Raw genomic sequence first — 19,056 nt, 5'->3', positions numbered from 1 at the left:
GAATCAGAGATCACTCTTTCACATTGATCTTGGAGCTCTAACATCCCACAGCACATCTAGGACTCTTCAACACATCCGGCTCAGCTATTCACAGGTAAGTGGTCTTAACATGTCCTTTTCAACATTTTTGTCGCTTTTTGTGTTTTCGCTTGTGTGAGTGTTGTTTGCTTGATTTCATTAAATTTGTGTTGTCATTTACATGCATACTAGCTTGTACTAGCACCATTTCAACTTCCATTGATGTCTCATTATTGTCATATGCATGAAACTGTTTTGCATGAACGGCCATCGATGCGGAGACTCGACTCACCCACATGGATGTTGTTCTATTTTCTAAATCTTTCATTCAATGTTTGCATGCACGATCAATCACTTATTCATTGCCTCAATATAGACATGCATTTTCTTTCACATTTTCTTTCAGTTGCCCATCGGCGGGTCTGGGCAACCTTGGCCCAGAGTCTGCCTCACCAAGAAAGCATTGCACAATCCGGGGAAGGAAGGCTATGTCTTCCTCTATAGAAATGCACATTTCTGCCTACAAACTTTCCTCTAGGACTGCTTTGTGCATTTTTTAGGGACAGTGACTGATGTCCCAGAAAATTTTGCAATGCAGTCACTGAGCCTCCAGTCATTGCCAACTGGAATTGCATATTGCACAATTCTATTAGTTAGCAGTCAGCCTGGATTGTGTATTGCGCAAATCGAACAATCATTCTTGCCTCCCAAACAACCTAGACTACCTTTTGCACAGTTTTGCCAGCTAGTCACCCAACCTCCTAGAAGAAATTACACAATCTTTGTTTATCAATCCCTAGGTATTTGTCATGTCATTCCTGAATTTGATTTGGTTTTTTCTAACATATTTCTTGCCATGCATGTCACTTTCTCTCTATTTATTTCAAGTGTTCATCCACCTCTTAGAAGTACAGGATCAATGGCCTCCAAGAGAGTATGATCAAAGGACACTGACGAAAGTGGAACTGGAGCAACAGTTGATCAGGTGTCTGCATGTCTACTGATCTATGAAGATACCAAGTTGTTTCTAGAGAAGGAAATCAAGCTAAAATGCCAAGAGGTCAATGAAGTATTTGCAGAACTTTTAGTGAAGACCTCGAAGACATCTAGGTGTATGTGAACATTCACAAGTCCAGCTTGTACCGAATTGCATGCAGATACCCCACGTTCCCATGCATGGACATGATATAATGGATTGTCTCGCACATTGATCCTGAGATGATGACTTTGAGCAGTGTCAGTGGGACAAAGATTGCAACCTTCTGGGCACATGATTATGATGTGATGTATTAGATTTTAGAGCCCATGACTATCATGGAGACTCCCTTCATCTTACGCAGCAGTAGTGCCAACTCTAGAGACATTTTGAAGAACTGGGTAAAGGAGCAGGCTAGATTCAGGATGACACCCAACCAAATCTACAAGTCGAAGATACTGCATAAGGCGTATCAATACTTGGTCATATTTGCATGTCGACTGTATGGCCAAGAAAGCACGAAAAACTTCCCATAGAGTTGGGTGATCGCGTTGGACCAACTGATCAGAGAGGGAAAATGATGTAACTGGTCCTGCATGTTGGCTCATCAGCTGAAGGGTAACAAAGGCTTGACAGTCATCTAAAGGTATGAAAGTAGAGGTCTACATGTCTGCCTACATATTAGATGCAATCTTTGCCCGAAAGGAGTTCTCGGGCTTGGAGTGGGCATGGTCACTGGCGGAGACTGTTGTGAACACTTATTGTAATTTGTTGTCCGAATCAAGTTTCAGAGGAGTTATCACACGGTTTTCCGATCATTTTGTCATCTCGGTTTATAAGATGATATTTGAGCAGGATCCACCCTGCATGTCGAAGGAAGCAATGGAGGCACTAATAGACATTTCTGATTGATATGCCTCACTGTCTGGCAGCTTCATACGAATGTTCAACGCGAAGAAGCATCTGCATGTTCTACCGAAGTTTGCCTTGGACACACTCATCATGCAGGAAGTAGCATATCACATCTCAGGAGGATTGACAGGTAGACTGCACTAGAAGAAGAAGGCACCTTGGCCTGCTCTTCCATTGCAGATTGGGTTATACGAGATCCAAAGTTTCAATCAAGTGGATGTTGAAACAAAAAAGATGAAGAAGTATCCATTCGAACTCCGAAGTTACAACCCATATGACCCACTTTGTCTTGCGTAATATCATTACGTGAAAGTACGGTTCAACTAGATCCATGGGGTATTTCATTGGGTGGAGGAGGACCCATGGAGATATTGCTACAACTCCTCTAGACTCAGTGAACCAGTTAGCTTCATTGTGGATTGGTTATTGAAGAAACATGAAGCAACATCCCAGAGAGCACGAGAATGAAAAGTAGGAGCAACAGCAAAAGTAAGCATATCAGTGCATGACAAGGGCAAGAGGAATATTGTCAATTTCATGGAGGAAGAGAAAAGTTGCAAGTTTCGAGAAGATCCACTTGTGGAGAAAGAAACTTTGGCTATAGAGGCAAAGAGGCAACAGTGCGACAAGTGAATCGCGCAAAGGTAGAAGGAGAAGAGAAGAATGGAGGAAACAAAGAGGGAGTTGCATGAGTTGAAGGTGCAACTCCGGAAGGAACAAGAGCTATGCAAATAGGAGAGGGAAGCATAGCACCAACAGGTACATCAAGGGGTACAACATGTGAAAATAGATGAAGCAGTGTTTGTACTAGTAGTGGAATCATGATAACGGCTGGCATCAGGAAGACAGTGTGAACCATCCCAGGAGTAAGACTTCGCTCGTGAGATAGAGCAAGCAGTTCAACAGTTGGATACGGATATGGATCAATAGGAATTGGAACAGGACATCGACCTCATGCCTTACCACCAAAAGGTCGATTTACCCCTTCACCGCATCTAGAAGATGAGAAAGTCTCAAGCGACCAACAAGGAAATGATATCCTTCGAGATCAGCCGGAAGGAGAGGTGCACAACATCTCATTCGATGAGTCTCAACATAGAGTTGTGCAGTCTCACAAAGTGTCGATCTCGATGAGCATACATATCTTGCACAAGTTGAGGAATGAGTGATTGGGTTTGACGTGCGTAAACATCCAACAGCGTTGGCCGATGCTACAGAGTGTATGCCGAAGCCACTAGCTCAAGTGTTCGCTTTCTGATAGTTGAGAATGAGTGAATGGCTAAGGAACTACAAATGCCCAAGCAAGGAGGAGAGTTGGTGACAACATCCACCTGCGCTGAAATGAAGAAGACAATACTGGATGAAGTATTGTCCCTTGACATAGTTATTCGAGCATTGTACTCCAACTTTGGTACCATTCATAATACAGTCGTCCACCTCAACGGATGGCAGCAGCAATGTGCTAGAAGATTACATATATTAGCAAACTTGCATGTTTCTGTTGATTATAGCATTGCGGATTACCGATCTTGGCATCAGTATGTTACTATTGATCACTGCGAGGATATTGAAGAGTTGGAATTACATGGTTGTCTAAGTCATAGTGATGTCTAGCATGTCTTTCTCGAGCCATTTTGTCTCACATGGGTACATGTCCATTGTAATGTAATGTCTTGTCAAGTGTAAGTCATGTGTCGATAGTTAGATGTAACAATCATAGAGTAGAAGAAGAGTCATGAGGGTAGATGATCTGTCACAAAGGGGAATGTCAAGGGTCACCCCACCCTTTTCTATAAATATTCCCTCATAACTAATTCTAAATTATTTTGGTTAGCTAAGCTTCTGATAAGACTCCCTTGGAGAGAGCTTGGACAGTATTGTAATGAGCCTTGGCTTTTCCACTGCGCAGAGCTAGTACACCTCTTTGGAGGAGTAGGTGGTTGTGGTTGTAACATTCTGCTTTCGAAACTGGTGGTTGGACATTGATGTATTGTATGAAAAGAACTTAGACTTCTTAATATAACAATAGAAAACACATTTCATGCATATGTTGTATTGTATTCTATGTTATCCGGTTTACTCTAAATGATATATGTACATATGTTTACTTATGCATGCATGTATAGCTATCTGTGTATGTATGTATAAATCTTTTTGAAATGTGTTGTTGGTTTAACCATCACTATGGATTTCTAGCTAACTTGCCTTCATTGTTGTGATGCTTCTTTTCTCGTGTGTTCCCTTCTTAACTACGTGTTATCATAGGTTTACAAGGGGCACACTCATCTCATCCCCTGTGTGTTAGAACCTCTCATGCACCTTCCTTGACTGACCGCAGCTATCGCACCCTTGCTACCAACAGAGTTATCTTACTTGCCTCTATGTCAAATCACGGTCAAGGCATTACTGTATGACCCACTGCTGTGACTCCTACACCAAATGTTTTGATGTCTAATTGGGACTTCTTACCGGGGAGATACCTTGACATGTTGGCGGGTCTAACACCATCAATAGGTCCTCATCGAGGGGGACTTGTATGAGATCAGAGATAAGGTCCATGATACAATGAACAAACTGTGGTGACATTTCAAACAATAGTACCTGCAGATGTTCGGGAATGTGCAGAAGGATTTGTGCAAGTTGTAGATTCAAACAAGATGACTACAAGTGAGCATTAGATAGGCGAGTGGGATTCAAGTGAGCGCAACTAAGATCGAGACCGATAGGACATTGAACCTCAAAGTTATATCCTTACGATAAGGATCACTACATGCATAGGCAAATGAAGAAAACACCCAGCTCACACAAATCAATGATGTGGGTGTCAACCTAGCCGCACTATTCAGACCCTCCACGAACTGCATTAGTGGATATCAGACGAGCTCAAGGTCAGGGAGCAGCATGCGTTGTTTTTCATTAGAGAAGTAAAGATGAACAACGAGAAAATATTTGCAGAGAAGGCATAAGCGCTGAAGGAAAAGGAATAACTGGCCACACACAGCCATAAATTGGAGATAACCATTACACAGGCATGTAATGTGCTACCAGAACTTAATATTTCCAAAGATGCAATATCAGTAGCAAAGATTCAAAAATTAAATCCCGCAGTTAGAGAATCAAAGGAGGTAGTTGGCCGAGTTTGATTTAGCTTACAAATTCAAATCTCAGAGCTACAGTTGAAATTACAGCCAACCACTCCACCAGAAGTCTAGGAGCATTGCAGAGCAACCATCAAAGAGGGAATGACCACGTTAGATGCACCAGTCAAGGGCTGCATAGAGCTCTTCGAGCAAGAAATGGAATTATGGACAACTCTGCAGGGGAATCCCACTCTGCAAAAAATTGGAACAGATATATGGGAGAAGCATCGAGAATTTGATGAACTCAGTCCGACTACACGCACTTTGACACCAGTCTAGCGCTTCATTGCTTTACAGAAGGGAAACAACTGCAAACATAGATTAAGGAGCTATAGAGAAAAGAGGGCATCTTGAAGGCCAAGACATAGCCATGGATAAAGGAAGAAAGCCAACTTACTCTATCAGTACAAGAGAAGTTGAAGACAATCCAGCAAACACAACAGACAATGGGCCTTGTGGTGGAAGGCCCTACAATAGAGAAGTTGGTTGAGGAAGCGCAACAAGCCGAGGTGAAGGGTATTACTGACTTGCAAGTGTTGAAGGTGGAGTTCAGCGAACTCCAAGCCAAGATTTTTTTGCTAGCTGAGTGACTCGATGGTGAGTCACGCAATTGTTGGGGCCCTATTGGGAGGGTGTCCCTAGGGTCAATTTGGTCAAATTTTTGGTAAATTTTGTAATATCTTTTTGTAGCAAATGTAAAGTCTCCATGAAATGTGGAAGCAGATCACAAAGCTAGTAGAAGTCAAAGGGGATTTAGTCCCTGAGGTGGGTAGGTGATAGAGAGTTTGGAGACTCACCCATGGTCAGTGAACCATGGTATTATAAAGAAAATTATCTATATATATATATATATATATATATATATATATATATATATATATATATATATATATATATATATATATATATATATATATATATATATATATATATATATATATATATATATATATATATATATATACATATATGAGTCATAGTGAGTCTTAGGAAGTAACGTTTTGGAAAAGAATCATTGTAAGGGCAAGGTGCTAAGGTAGGAAAGGTCTGTTTCCTGTACTTGGGCGAAAGGGGAAGGCTCCTACTGCTAAGTGCGCAGAGACCTTGGTAAGTCCACGGGCTGAGTGCCCGGGCCCCTGCATCTGAGTTCACGAGGAAAATAAGTATGTAATTGAATGATTATACTTAATAAAGACTGATTTGGGATGAATCTGGTGCATCTGTGTCTTACTATTTTCTTTTACAAAGTTCATGTATCTTCTCTATATCTTATGAATTATGTTAAACACACATGGATAGGAAAACAATAGGAAAGATAAATCAGTGAGTGTATATTTTTTATTAACATAAGATACACATTTATAGTACAATAGGTGACTCTTGGGATTCAGATCCCAAGGTCTCTTGGACTGCTTTGTCCATTCAACTTCCACGCTAACCCTTTAGGATTAGGTGTCCAACATTCCCCCCCTTAATCCGAAGGGTTATGTATGAGTCCAAGAAAAGAGCTGTAATACAAAATGTGCAAAAAATACATGGCAGCACTAGGCTGATTGTGCTCTATGAAATGTTGGTATAAAAGGGCGGTGGTTTAAGGATGACCACCAACACTGGAACGCTTAGTGCAGTTCCCGGAACTCTTCCAAAACTGGCAAGAAACTGAAGTTTTCTGCTAGAGGAAGTGTTCTCAATCTGTGATGGTTTAAGGATGACCAACAACTCTAGAATGCTTAATGCAATTCCTGAACTCTTCCAAAACTGGCAAGAAGCTGGAGTCTTCTGCTAGAGGAAGTGTTCTCAATCTGTGATGGTTTAAGGATGACCAACAACTCTGGAACTCTTCCAAAACTGGCAAGAAGCTGGAGTCTTCTGCTAGAGGAAGTGTTCTCAATCTGTTCACGGGCATCTTTGTCTCTGGCTGCAACTCTGAAACTGGTGTGGCAGGTTGTGGCTCAGGCTCGCTTGATGTGACTTTGAAGCTTGTAGATGACCATCATTTCCCCCCCTATCAGATACAAGGTGAGAAGATGGAGAAAAATCAACTGCAAGACTGTTTAATACTCTGGAACAAGTTCTAACATGCGTTTGGAATATCTTCTTGGCTGTTGATGCCCATTGCCAAGAAACGATCCATCCAAGATGAATCTTTGTTCTTGCAGGACGTTTGTTTCTGAAGCATCTGTGTGAAGAATGGCTGGTTTTATGATAGTGCTCACATGGATGAAGATCAAAACAGTGATCTTTCAGATGGCCAACTCGGTCACAGTGTTGGCATTTCACGATCTGTTGTTTTTGTTGTTGTTGTTGTTGTTGTTGTTGTTGCTGTAGAAGAGGGGCAGAGTCTGGAATAGCTGAAGCTGAACTGTCATGAGGAGCAGGTGAACTGTCATGAATGAATCCAGCACTCTGAAACTGAATGGGCTTGGCATAGTCTGGAATATGAAAGGACAAGTCCTTGTCATATCCAAGACCAGTTCTGTGCTTGTTGTGGACAAGCTGTTCCCAAGGTCTGATGATGGGCTTGGGAAGTGCAGACTGAGTTTTTGCATCTGCATTTACAACTGTTGTTTTATTGAATACTGAATCTGAATGAACTTGAACAATATTGACTTGCTGTTTATGGGAGTCTGCTTCATTGTTCTGAACAGAAACAGGTTCAGAATGATGACTCCACTGGTGTAATTCTTCCTGCTGTAGCTTTGTTTCCAGCTGCAAAAACTCAATATTTTCTTGTACATTTTTCAAATAGATTTGAATGTTTGCGACAATGGCTTTATCAATCATAATTGTATTGTCCATGGTAGAATGTATTAGAGTGTTCAGCAATTCTAATACAACACCCATTCTATCCATTTCTCTGACTAATTCCTTTTCAGAATAAACTTTTATAGGATCAACAGGCTTCTCAGTGACATCATTATCACCTGCTGTGAGAGATGATTCACGGACTGTCTTTGTCTTTGGACTATTTCGTTTGTTGCCAATAACAGGCAAACTTGAAGACAACTTTATTTCTGAAGGTGCAAAATGACCTGTCATTCCCTCAAATGCCCGCATCTTTGGTTCTATCTTCTCCAACCTGGCATTGATCTCTTTCAGTTGGCTTGGGCGAAGATTGTGACGTTGGAGTTCCTCCCGAAACTGAGGTCCTCCTTGATGATACATTTCCTCAAAACATAGAATAGCTGCTTCCCTAACATTGCTGTTTGAGTCTTCTAGCAAATGTAACACCGATGGAAGCACTAAACGCTGGAAAGGAAGCTCAGTGGCAGCAAAAAGACTGATAGCAGATGCAACAGTTCGAGCAAATTCTTCACGAACTCGCCAATTTTTATGTGTCCAAGCATAGCTCCCTGCTCTCTCCACAATTATTGTTGGTGATGATACCTCCATGAGAGCCAGCAAAAGCCTGCGAGCGGCATCGCGCACGGGCTGTTTGCCATCTCCTAACCTTTCAACAATGGCTGGCAGCAAGGCATTGAAATGTAGCTTCAGATGCTCCCCGGACAATGATGCCGCGAATGCAAGTGCCTGCAGAGCGCCCTGACTGACCCTAAAATTATTATCCTTCAAGAGCGACATAGATGCGTCCACGAGATTGGTCACTTCGGTCGCACTCATACTCTTGGTCGAATGCTCCAGGAGCTGCTGCAGCCTCTCCACGCCGGCCATACGCTCCTTCGTGTCCTTGGCCTGCACCATCTCTATCGCTTCCTCCATTGTGGTTATCATTGCTAAACATCTGGACTCCAAATAAAGCCACGATATGGTCCCGCCACTGGGGATCAAACCCGTGCGGATCTGGGAACCTAAATTTTGTGCATACAATACAATGGCTCGCTTAATGGGGGTTTCGAAACTCAGATCTTGCACCTGCGGTTAACTGGATCCCCGGCGCTTCGTTTATGCTCACCTCTATCTCTGTGTTATTAGCACAAAATCTAGCAAGATAGTTAGGTTTGAAGAAAGAAATGGCTGATGAAGCAAAGTCAAAAGGAAATGTTGCATTTTCTTCAGGAAACTACGAGGAAGCTATAAAACATTTCTCCGAAGCTATAGCTCTTGCTCCGAATTCAACCGGTGGTTCCCGTGCATCTGCAAATTCGATTGGTCCGGCAAAAAGACTAAATTCGCGCTATTTTTCTGCCATGGGGGTCGCCGATGAAGCAGGACTCGCCAGAAGGCTTTACCACGTCGCAACCTTTAGCGCTTTACCATAACGCTCCACGAAATGGCATCCAAAGAGGCGCGTAGAAACGTGACAGCGGCAGTTGATGAAGTCACGGCAAATGAAGTCTCGAACAGGAAATACACACCACGCTTCCACTACGCAAATCCACACCAGGCGGAAACACTCTAAGTAGCTCTCGGCCAAATACCGAGTTATATACACCAAAAGAAATCACTGCGGGGGTGCAATTTGGCTGTCTGCAATCGTTTGATAGCGAAGAAGCTGGTACACATGAACCCCGATAACTACACCCTTGAGATTTTAGGAGTGCATGGCTTTAACTGACGCGGGAAGTTGAACAGACTCGGATATAGATATGGACAGCGTTCAAAAACTGCACCAAACAATGTCTCAAAAACTGCGTCAACGTGCCTCTTAATATCGCTGCGCAACACATCACATTACCAGAACCGTCATTTAAAAATCAACAGCGCAATGCGTTATCTCCCTTGCATTAGAATGAAAAATACTCAATAAAACTAAATCTATATACAACGCATTTAGCACGGAGCCGCAGCAAACTGATACCAAGCCGCAGCAAACTGGAGCCAAATTCTTTTTCTAAAACAAGAAACACCAAACCGCCTGCGATTAGGATCTCACTGTTCAGTTATGGATTCTTTTTCTAAAACAAGAACCTTGTTGCTTGGATTGGTAGAACGTTCCAAGCAGACAAACGTTCCAGGCAGGGGTCAGACAAATGTGAATGAGCAGAGATGTCAGAAGAGCAGAGGGCGTATGCAGCGCTGGTGAAATTCCAGGGAGCAGATATGTCAGGATAGAGAGCAGAGAGCGTATGCAGCGCTGGTGAAATTCCAGGGAATATCATCGACAGACTGGCGTTACAAAAGACTAGGCCAGCTCTAGTCAGCACTATTCAAGGCAACTCAGACCAGTTGCTCAGGGAAAACAGGCCACTCATCATGGCTCTGATACCATGTTAAACACACATGGATAGGAAAACAATAGGAAAGATAAATCAGTGAGTGTATATTTTTTATTAACATAAGATACACATTTATAGTACAATAGGTGACTCTTGGGATTCAGATCCCAAGGTCTCTTGGACTGCTTTGTCCATTCAACTTCCACGCTAACCCTTTAGGATTAGGTGTCCAACAAATTATATGAATTAATTGTTATTTACTGCATGAAACAAGTAGATCTGTGATTTTTATGCATGTTAAGTATAATTAGAAACCTTCAAGAAGATCTGGAAGTCAATTAGATAGATTTGCATTAAATATCTATTCAGAATGATTAGAGGTGCACGAAGGTAGATCTAAGCCATAAAGACTGGAGGAACACATCATACAGGCCTATGTATACATAAACCTAGTTTTGTCATCCCCCTATACTACTTCAAGTGAGACATTAGCATGAGCTACGAGGGTTGTTTCCGAAAGGGCCAACAGTTAGGGTTTTGTTGGTTGGGGCAGGTAACGCTAAACCTGGGTTAGCCCCATCAAGCCAAGAATCAATCTTTCAAATCTATTCAATATTATTTAACTTCTCCTGTCTCTGTTCCTGCATTTGCTTGCTCAGTGAATTAGCCTCTATTACCTTTTCTTTTCAAATATTTGATTCAAACCCTATATCTCTAACTACCTGCACTAGAAATTGTATCAATGGAGAAAAACTTTACCATACAATTTGAATTGGTTCTTTTGAATTAAGAAAGTGAGCTTTCCATGCAATTAAAATATATTTTTTATGAAATACATGACTTAGTGTAGGATAGGGGTGGTTCATTTCTCAGCGTTATTCCAAGTAAGAAAATCAATTAGTTTCATATTCACATCTTCATACACAGCTTCTTTGTCAATCATATCATTGAATAAAAAATCTACCAGGAGTCTTGAGAAAGAATTTGTTTGTTACAAAATTGTTCTTGTGCATGAATGAGTTGTATATTGATGTCAATGGCCTCCTGTATGAACCTCTCAAGGTTAATTACATTGTTTTCCACTTCTTGTACTTTTGATTAAAGTTCCATCATTTGAACATTATTTTGTTGATTTATTAGTTGTAACTCACATTGTAGTTTTTCGATTTCACCATTCAATATTTGTTACAACTCTCCTATTTTATGCATGAACTATTGTTGAGACTCGTGTTATTATAGTTTCAACTAACCTTCAAACTGATTCCATTGTTCCAATAATTATTTTTCTAGATATGATATGTTAGCCTCTTTCTACTTAAAAAATTTCATCAATCTACTAACATGAAAAAAATTGGTATTTTCCTCTCATGTAATGGGCCAACTCCTAAACTACTTGATTTTTGTCTAATTGAGAGCCACCCCAAACCATCGGGGAAGGAACTTCTACTATGTCATTCTCATGATCAAATTTTCGCGTTTTTGAGCTTCTCTTAATCATAGCCTTCTTCCAATGGATAAATAAAATATCCAATGGAGGAATATACTCCATTTCAATAGGTGACAAGGAGATGACCATTATTTCTTAGTGTGAGCTATCACCAAGAAGGGTACTAATGGGAGTTTTCATTATCACTACAAATGTAATCAAATATATTGATGTATGATTCTCCACATTTGTAGAAGTAGGGGACAATTGTTGAAACTATTAAAAGGGGGTTCTTATATTAGTAGGAGTTTTAGGTACCTCCTATTCTTCTCTTGAAATACTAGTAGGTGTTTTATATAATTTTTGTTACTTTGAAATACTTCCTTTAGTCATTAATAAATTTTCCCATTGCTTATCCATTTGGTTTGAATTAACATACTTTTTAGTAATTTTCTTGAGATCTCTTTTGCAACTTCTATAAATTCTTGTTGAATATTCCATGGATCATCATCTGGGATGACTATATGATCCATAGATGATGAAGTCCCCGCAAAATGAGATGCCACATTTTATTGCTGCAAAATTGGAGGAAAATATGCTTTTCTTCCTTCTTTGAATTCTAGTAAATGATCATAATAAACAGGAGGAAGTTCTCAAGCTTTTTGATAGGCTTTCTCATAAGACTAGACTCTATGAAATATATTATCGTAGGAACACTTTTTGTGTACATATTTTTTATGAGTGACTGCAACACAATGGTCTGATACAATCCATAAAGGGTGATGATATTTTAAAATAATTTGGAATAATTTGATAACATTCAAAGTTAGTAATTATTTCTTGGAATGTGTGACCTTTTCAAGGGTGTAGATTCCAATATGTATGGGAAACTAGGCCAAATTCTTTTGGATTTTTTTTGTGTTAGGCAATGTTAGTTTTGACAGTGTTTGACAGCCTGGTAAGCTACTTCTTTACAATCATGAACAAATAGGGGGAAAATATGTCGAGGTCCTTGAAAACAATAAAGTCTTAAGTAGAATAAAGTTTCCTTAAAGAACGAGTCACTAATTGGAGCAATGGGAATTTTAGCATTTTATGAGATATAGGGGGTTTTAAGTGGAATAATTTTTCATTAATATGAATACTGATGAAATGGAATATTGAGAAGAAATTGTCATCATAGCTTTTAACAGTAAATATGGATAGGTAGTGGGGTAGAGGGAGTCCATTTCCAACCCATACCAGGAAAGTAATTCGAGAAGCAGATGATGTCCTTAATGTAGGAAAACATGTAAAAGGGAGGATTATATAGATAATTTTTAGAGTATTTAAAACTTTTAACTTCCTAGCATATGTTTTCAGATAATATTTTAGCCTAGTTGAAGTAAAAGCATTCAAAATATCTTTGAATAAGGGTAACCCAATCTAAAGGAAAATGTGCAACATTCTTTGTGTTGAAAATCGTACATAGCATGGCTTCGACAAATAATGATTGGCTAAAACATAGAGGAGCATTGACATATTCTTTGGAAGATTCCTATTCAAAATTTTGGTCATTCATTCTCCATGATTTAATTAATTCATCCATCCATTTTCCAAATACAACACATTCCTTTTTCTAAAATCATTAATGAATTCGACACTATATCATAGTTGGGGTTCAAGAAGTTTATACATAACCTAATGGTTATCTAGTCAAAAGGAACCAACATGTTAGATACTAGATCACTACTGAGAGGGGAGGGTGAATCAATAGTGAAGACACATACACTTTTACACTTTTTCTCCAAATGGTTATTCTTTAAACCATTCATAAACTCAAGCACATAAGCAAGGATTACAGTATCAAACACAAGTAAAGCCATGCAAGAATTCAACACAAGAGACACAAACATTTCTAGTGGAAAATCCTCTTCCTAAGTCAAAAAACACCCATGTTGTGATTGTGGTGCTCAATATATTTTATTAATTTTTTGAATGAATTATACTAGGATTAGCTTGCAACCATAAGTCAGAAGACTTGTCTTCCTTCATAGTATGTTGGCAGCTACCAATTAGGACATTTGTTTCTCTCATTTATCTATGTAAATCTATCCACTGAAAGCCCCCATGACCAACAATCCTCGCTAAACTACTATTGGAATATCAAAATCCTATTGGATGGAGAAATATGTTCCTTCTACTGAATATGCCAATTCATTGTCTACTCTGATGCCTCCACACTTTCACTTCCTTCCTCCATGTGAAACAAGTTTCATATATTTTAAAACTAGGTTCTCAATCTTCTCAACATGAACATCACAGCAAAAATCTCTTAAAAGCACAATATCAAAAATCCAAAATAAATTGAATCAACAGAAATGATGCATGAAGTAATATGATAAATTCATCAGCAAAAACCATCTCTGCAATAATAAATTTGCACACAAAAAACTGTTGCAACCAACAAACAAAATGGAGAATAAAAATGTTATGAATCACCAAATAGATCTACAATCAAAATCTATTTAATCTCCGTACTCACAGCAAAAAATGTTGGTTGAAACATACTCCTACTATCTACTACAATACCTACAAACTACTTCAAAAAATTGGCTTCGCAACTCTCACATATTTCACATAATCCTCCAAGTTCACACTCACTTAATACATAATATCCCACTAATTTTTTTATTTTATTTTTTATTTTTATTTTTTATTTTTTAAACGCAATAGCAAATTATCCTCATCAATCTTGAATCCAATACCAAGGGAAAATACTAAGGTAATACCAATACCAAGTGTAAATACTAGGGTAATGTTGTGCAAGCCAAAATACCAAATGTGAATACCATGGTAATACCAATACTAAGGGAACCTATACCATGGTAATACCAATACCAAGTGCACCTATACCATGGTAATACCAATACTAAGGGCACCTCTACAATTGTCAAAACAAAAGGCCAAAATACTACATGTGAATTCGATGGCAATACCAATACCAAGGGAACTTGTACCATGGTAATACCAATACCAAATGCACCTATACCATGCTAATACCAATACCAAAGGCACCTGTACCATGTTAATACCAATACCAAGTGAAATTGTACTATGTTAATACCAATACCAAGGGCACATGTACCATGGTAATGCCAATTAGATGCCATACCAAATACCATGGGAACCATCCTTGGTAACATTTTATAACCTAACAATCATATGCAGAACCAATGCATAGCCAAACACCTCCAAAACCTAGAGCAACATCATCAATACATTAAGAAGTCTCCAATACCTGTAGAAACATCTCAAACAGATGTAACAACATCCCTAATGCTTCCAACACTTGTAGAATCATCTCCAACAAATGTAGAAACATCTTGAACACCTACAACAATAGTTTCAAGTCATCCAACTACATCCAACACCTATAAAGGCACCTCCAATACTTGTAGAAACGTCACCCTGTAACAAGGCATCATAACATGCCCTGCAACCATCTCTACTCAACCAAATTGACATCAGTGGCAACCAACAAGACAAACAAACTAAGAACTACTACAACCCAACATTCATCACGCTCATCATGAGGAGGACTACCAACATCATCAAATTGACATAATACATATGACAAGTAGCACTATGACCTTTTTGACATCAATGCCAACAAGCTCCCCCTTTGGAGTTGATGTCATCCTCAATTAGATCTCTAACATCTGAGGCTGATCTCCATACACTCTCCAACTCCAAAGTTGCAACACTGAAGGTGATCTCTATCAATTCAAATTTTCTCCCCATTTGACATCAACGGAAAACGGCCATACCAACACTGAAGAACAATGCCAATAATGTGTCAAATGAGATAAATATCTCCTACAAGATAAGCATGTAGAATAGGAACTTAGCTTCCAACACACCTTAAACCGAAACCATATGACCTTTCCAACTAAACATGCTCCCCGTAAGCACGTAAAGGGGCTACAAACACACTCTCTTTGTTATTGTAGCAACTTATCCCTTGTGTCACTCTGAACTACAATGATGTACAATGAAATACTAAACATGTACAATTCTTCATGGAATGAATGCCTAGTTGTGATAAGTACATAAGACTGACATATGACTCATCTACACTTATCATCAACCAAGACTTATATGGATACAAGTTTAAATCATGCACCCAATGTAGTGGGGCTACATCAATGATATACTAAATAAGGAAGTGCACCTATTATCCCATACATAGCTAATTGACACATGTTACTATACATACTAGACACAATGGGTCTCTCCATGACCAATGCACCTGAAAGATGAAACAATGATAATACCTTACTTTTACAATCGTACAAAAACGTGCTCTCCTATATGCATCCCAAAAATAATGATATAACATAATTGCACGAAATCAATGAGCATCAATATATGCTCCATATAGAAGCAACAATGATAATACAATTAATGGCATATGCATCAAGTACTAGGAACCCATGAGCAATGACATAATCTCTCCATATTTGGCAACAAAAATAGAGGTACTATACATAAAAAATGGTGTTGCATGGCTACTCTCAACATCTCACCCTCTCACCAACAGCATGTGTGTAGCAACAACAATGAAATTTGCAACAAATATATTATAAACACCACCATGTTCCACATCAAAATTTACAATACAAACATCCGTTAGCAATAATAATATATCATAGAAGCAACATCAAATATGTCCTCATCATCACAAAGCATCCATGAGGTTCATCAATATAGTAAAATCAACATAATCTCTGAGGAGAAAATGAACAAGCAACAATAACATTAGTAGTAGCATATGAATCAATATTCATTGTATCCAAGAAGAATCAATAAGGAACTATGCATCAACAATAGAAGTATAATATTTAGAAATATAGCACCATCAAAAACACATACTCATCATATCATTGACCTCATGTAATCAAAACATACTTTCTCTCCTCATGAGAGCAGAAACCAAGAGGCAATAGCATAAACAAACATAACAGTAACTTGTTCCAACACATGTGCAACAACGTCTTCTCTCAATGTATGAGAAACAATATAAATCCTTATGACTCAACCATATGAATGCATAACATCTCATCAACAACATGCATCATCTAATACATCATAGGAATAAACATATTCTTATCTCTATGCAACAAAAACATAACAACTCAACCATCCAAATGCATATCAGCAACAACATGATACATCTAGAATAGAAAACATGACCAATAAAGTGCATACTCTAGATGAGACAACTCCAACACATCAGATGATCTCAATGGAAAAAACACATGCATGGTAATACATGACATACATAAATTCTATCAACATGAACACTATCAGTGCACCAACTATGTCATGCAAGCATATTAATTCATAATGTGTCACAGAAATAAAATTATTCCCTACATTAAATCAATGTAAAATACATGCACAAAAAACTCCTCAATGCCAACACTCTGCAGGTCCATCTAGAAGCAAAAATTTTCCCCTTGAATGTGTGACCCTTCATCACACCTAGACAATGGACATAAGAACAACTATATGTTTGCAACATGATCAAAAAATATTAATAGGGAACTAATATGCAACTGCTCCAACACTAACTACAACACATATGTGGCTTATTTGAATGATGACAGGATAAAATGAGAATAGATCATAAATAAAATTAACACTTCAAACCTGATGAAATCCCCCTAAACAAATGCATCTCTTAATATGTTGATTTGTCTTCATGAAATTTTTCCAATATGGCTGCACCTCTAAAGGCCAACATGCAACTCAAGATGTGACTATATGCTCCCTGTGAGACCATGAAAGCCTCAGTTTTTTTATGGGAGTTCTTGTACTTTTTTCTCCTCCAAACTTTCATATGTTGATCCTCCTTCTACTTGTGCGATTGGCCTTGCATATTCTTCTCTCTTTGATTCAATCTCCTATAACACATGGGATGTTTCCAATCCTTAGCCTTATAGCCAATATTGTCACACACAAAACATATTATGTGACCAAGGAAATGAGGAATAGATTGATATCTTATGTTGGTCTTATTTCTATTCTTCTCATAAGCCATGTAGTCAATAACATTGTGGACAAAATCATAGCATGAGAAACAATAACCATAAAAAGTAATATTATACCTAATATATGGTGATATTATTTACATGCATGCTTGATATTTCTTCTCCTTTGCATGAGGCCTTTGTTTTGCCTTGATTTACATCACCTTTTGCTTGAAAATCCCTCATGATTTGGTTTAGTTTGAATGGTTATTGTCATGGCTTTCTGCGTTCTTGGAGACAATAAAGTAAGTATTTACTATTTGCCATGATTCCCTTCTTTTAACAAGATTTAAACATTAAAATCATCATTAATAATAGTTTGTGTGTTTGCAGGTTTAAGCTTGGTTGATTACCTTTTTATGCATATGCCAACAAGCCTTGATCCTACACTCACCTCCTTATGCTATGCATCACATTCCTATACCAATTTGGATTCCTGCACCAGTTTATTACACCACTACCTTGTTCCTGCACCACACATCAAGTTCCTAAAATCATATTTCCTGCACCAGAGTCAAAGAATGTGTAAACTACTCCAATTATTCAAATTTAGAGGACATTACTTAGCTGGAAATTGAATAGAAGTTTGATGATATTCTAGGAAGCACTTGTTGGTCAACATTGCACTTAGTTTTTGATTACCAGTCAGAGACCGATAAAAGCCGATGAAAGAGGAGCCATTTACCAAAACAATCCCTCATGTACTATATTGAGCTCCTCTATTCAACATTTGATTGCGCCAGAACTAGATCTGACTTTTATCTATAAAAATTTGTTACGATTTGTAATTTGTTCCTTATGTATTCGATTGGCTTGTTAATAGCTTGTTTGTAATGTAAAAATATCTATATAAACTAGAATATGGTCTGGAGCCAAAGGGAGGGAGACGTGGGTTACAATGTAACATTACATGAGTATAGTCAATCAGAGGATCACTCCCTCTATTTTTTGGTTTCTAATCTTTTCCTACAACATGTAAAGACTACACTTTCAAGATTAATTAAACCACTTCATTTCAATTTCCTTTCAATTTGGTTGAAAATTTCATGTTTATAATCTCTAAGTGAACCAGATCGTTGGTAGAGAGTGTGAGTTGGCTAGGTTGGCCACCAGAATAGCTCGACACCACTCTAAATTATTCAGGATTAGGATGGATTGCGATGTGTTGAGTGAAGAGTGTTTAATTCATCATTTACAGTGTGATAAGTGTGTGTGAGATCAGATCATAATATTTATTTTTTGACAATCTCTTTCCTTCTTTAAAATAGGATGTCATTTTACTTGCTTCTTTTAATATGATCTTGGAAAATTGTTCTTAAGACCTTTACATCGAATACTAGATCAGATTGTGTGTCACCTCTGTTGGTTTCATGCGTACATGAGGTATATCTCT

The 19,056-nt window shown here is 38.5% G+C and overlaps 1 pseudogene; it reads right to left on the bottom strand.

The window, feature by feature from the left end:
* LOC149262932 (CLIP-associated protein pseudogene) overlaps positions 1–8,922 on the bottom strand; it is a 44,196-nt pseudogene extending 35,274 nt beyond the window's left edge.
* Between the last annotated feature and the right edge of the window lie 10,134 nt (positions 8,923–19,056).

Source organism: Pinus tabuliformis, chromosome 6 (genome assembly GCF_031772625.1).
Source record: "Pinus tabuliformis cultivar Carrire ecotype Pingquan chromosome 6, CPIR1, whole genome shotgun sequence".
Taxonomy (NCBI): domain Eukaryota; kingdom Viridiplantae; phylum Streptophyta; class Pinopsida; order Pinales; family Pinaceae; genus Pinus; species Pinus tabuliformis.
This window is presented reverse-complemented; position numbering and strand designations above follow the sequence as displayed.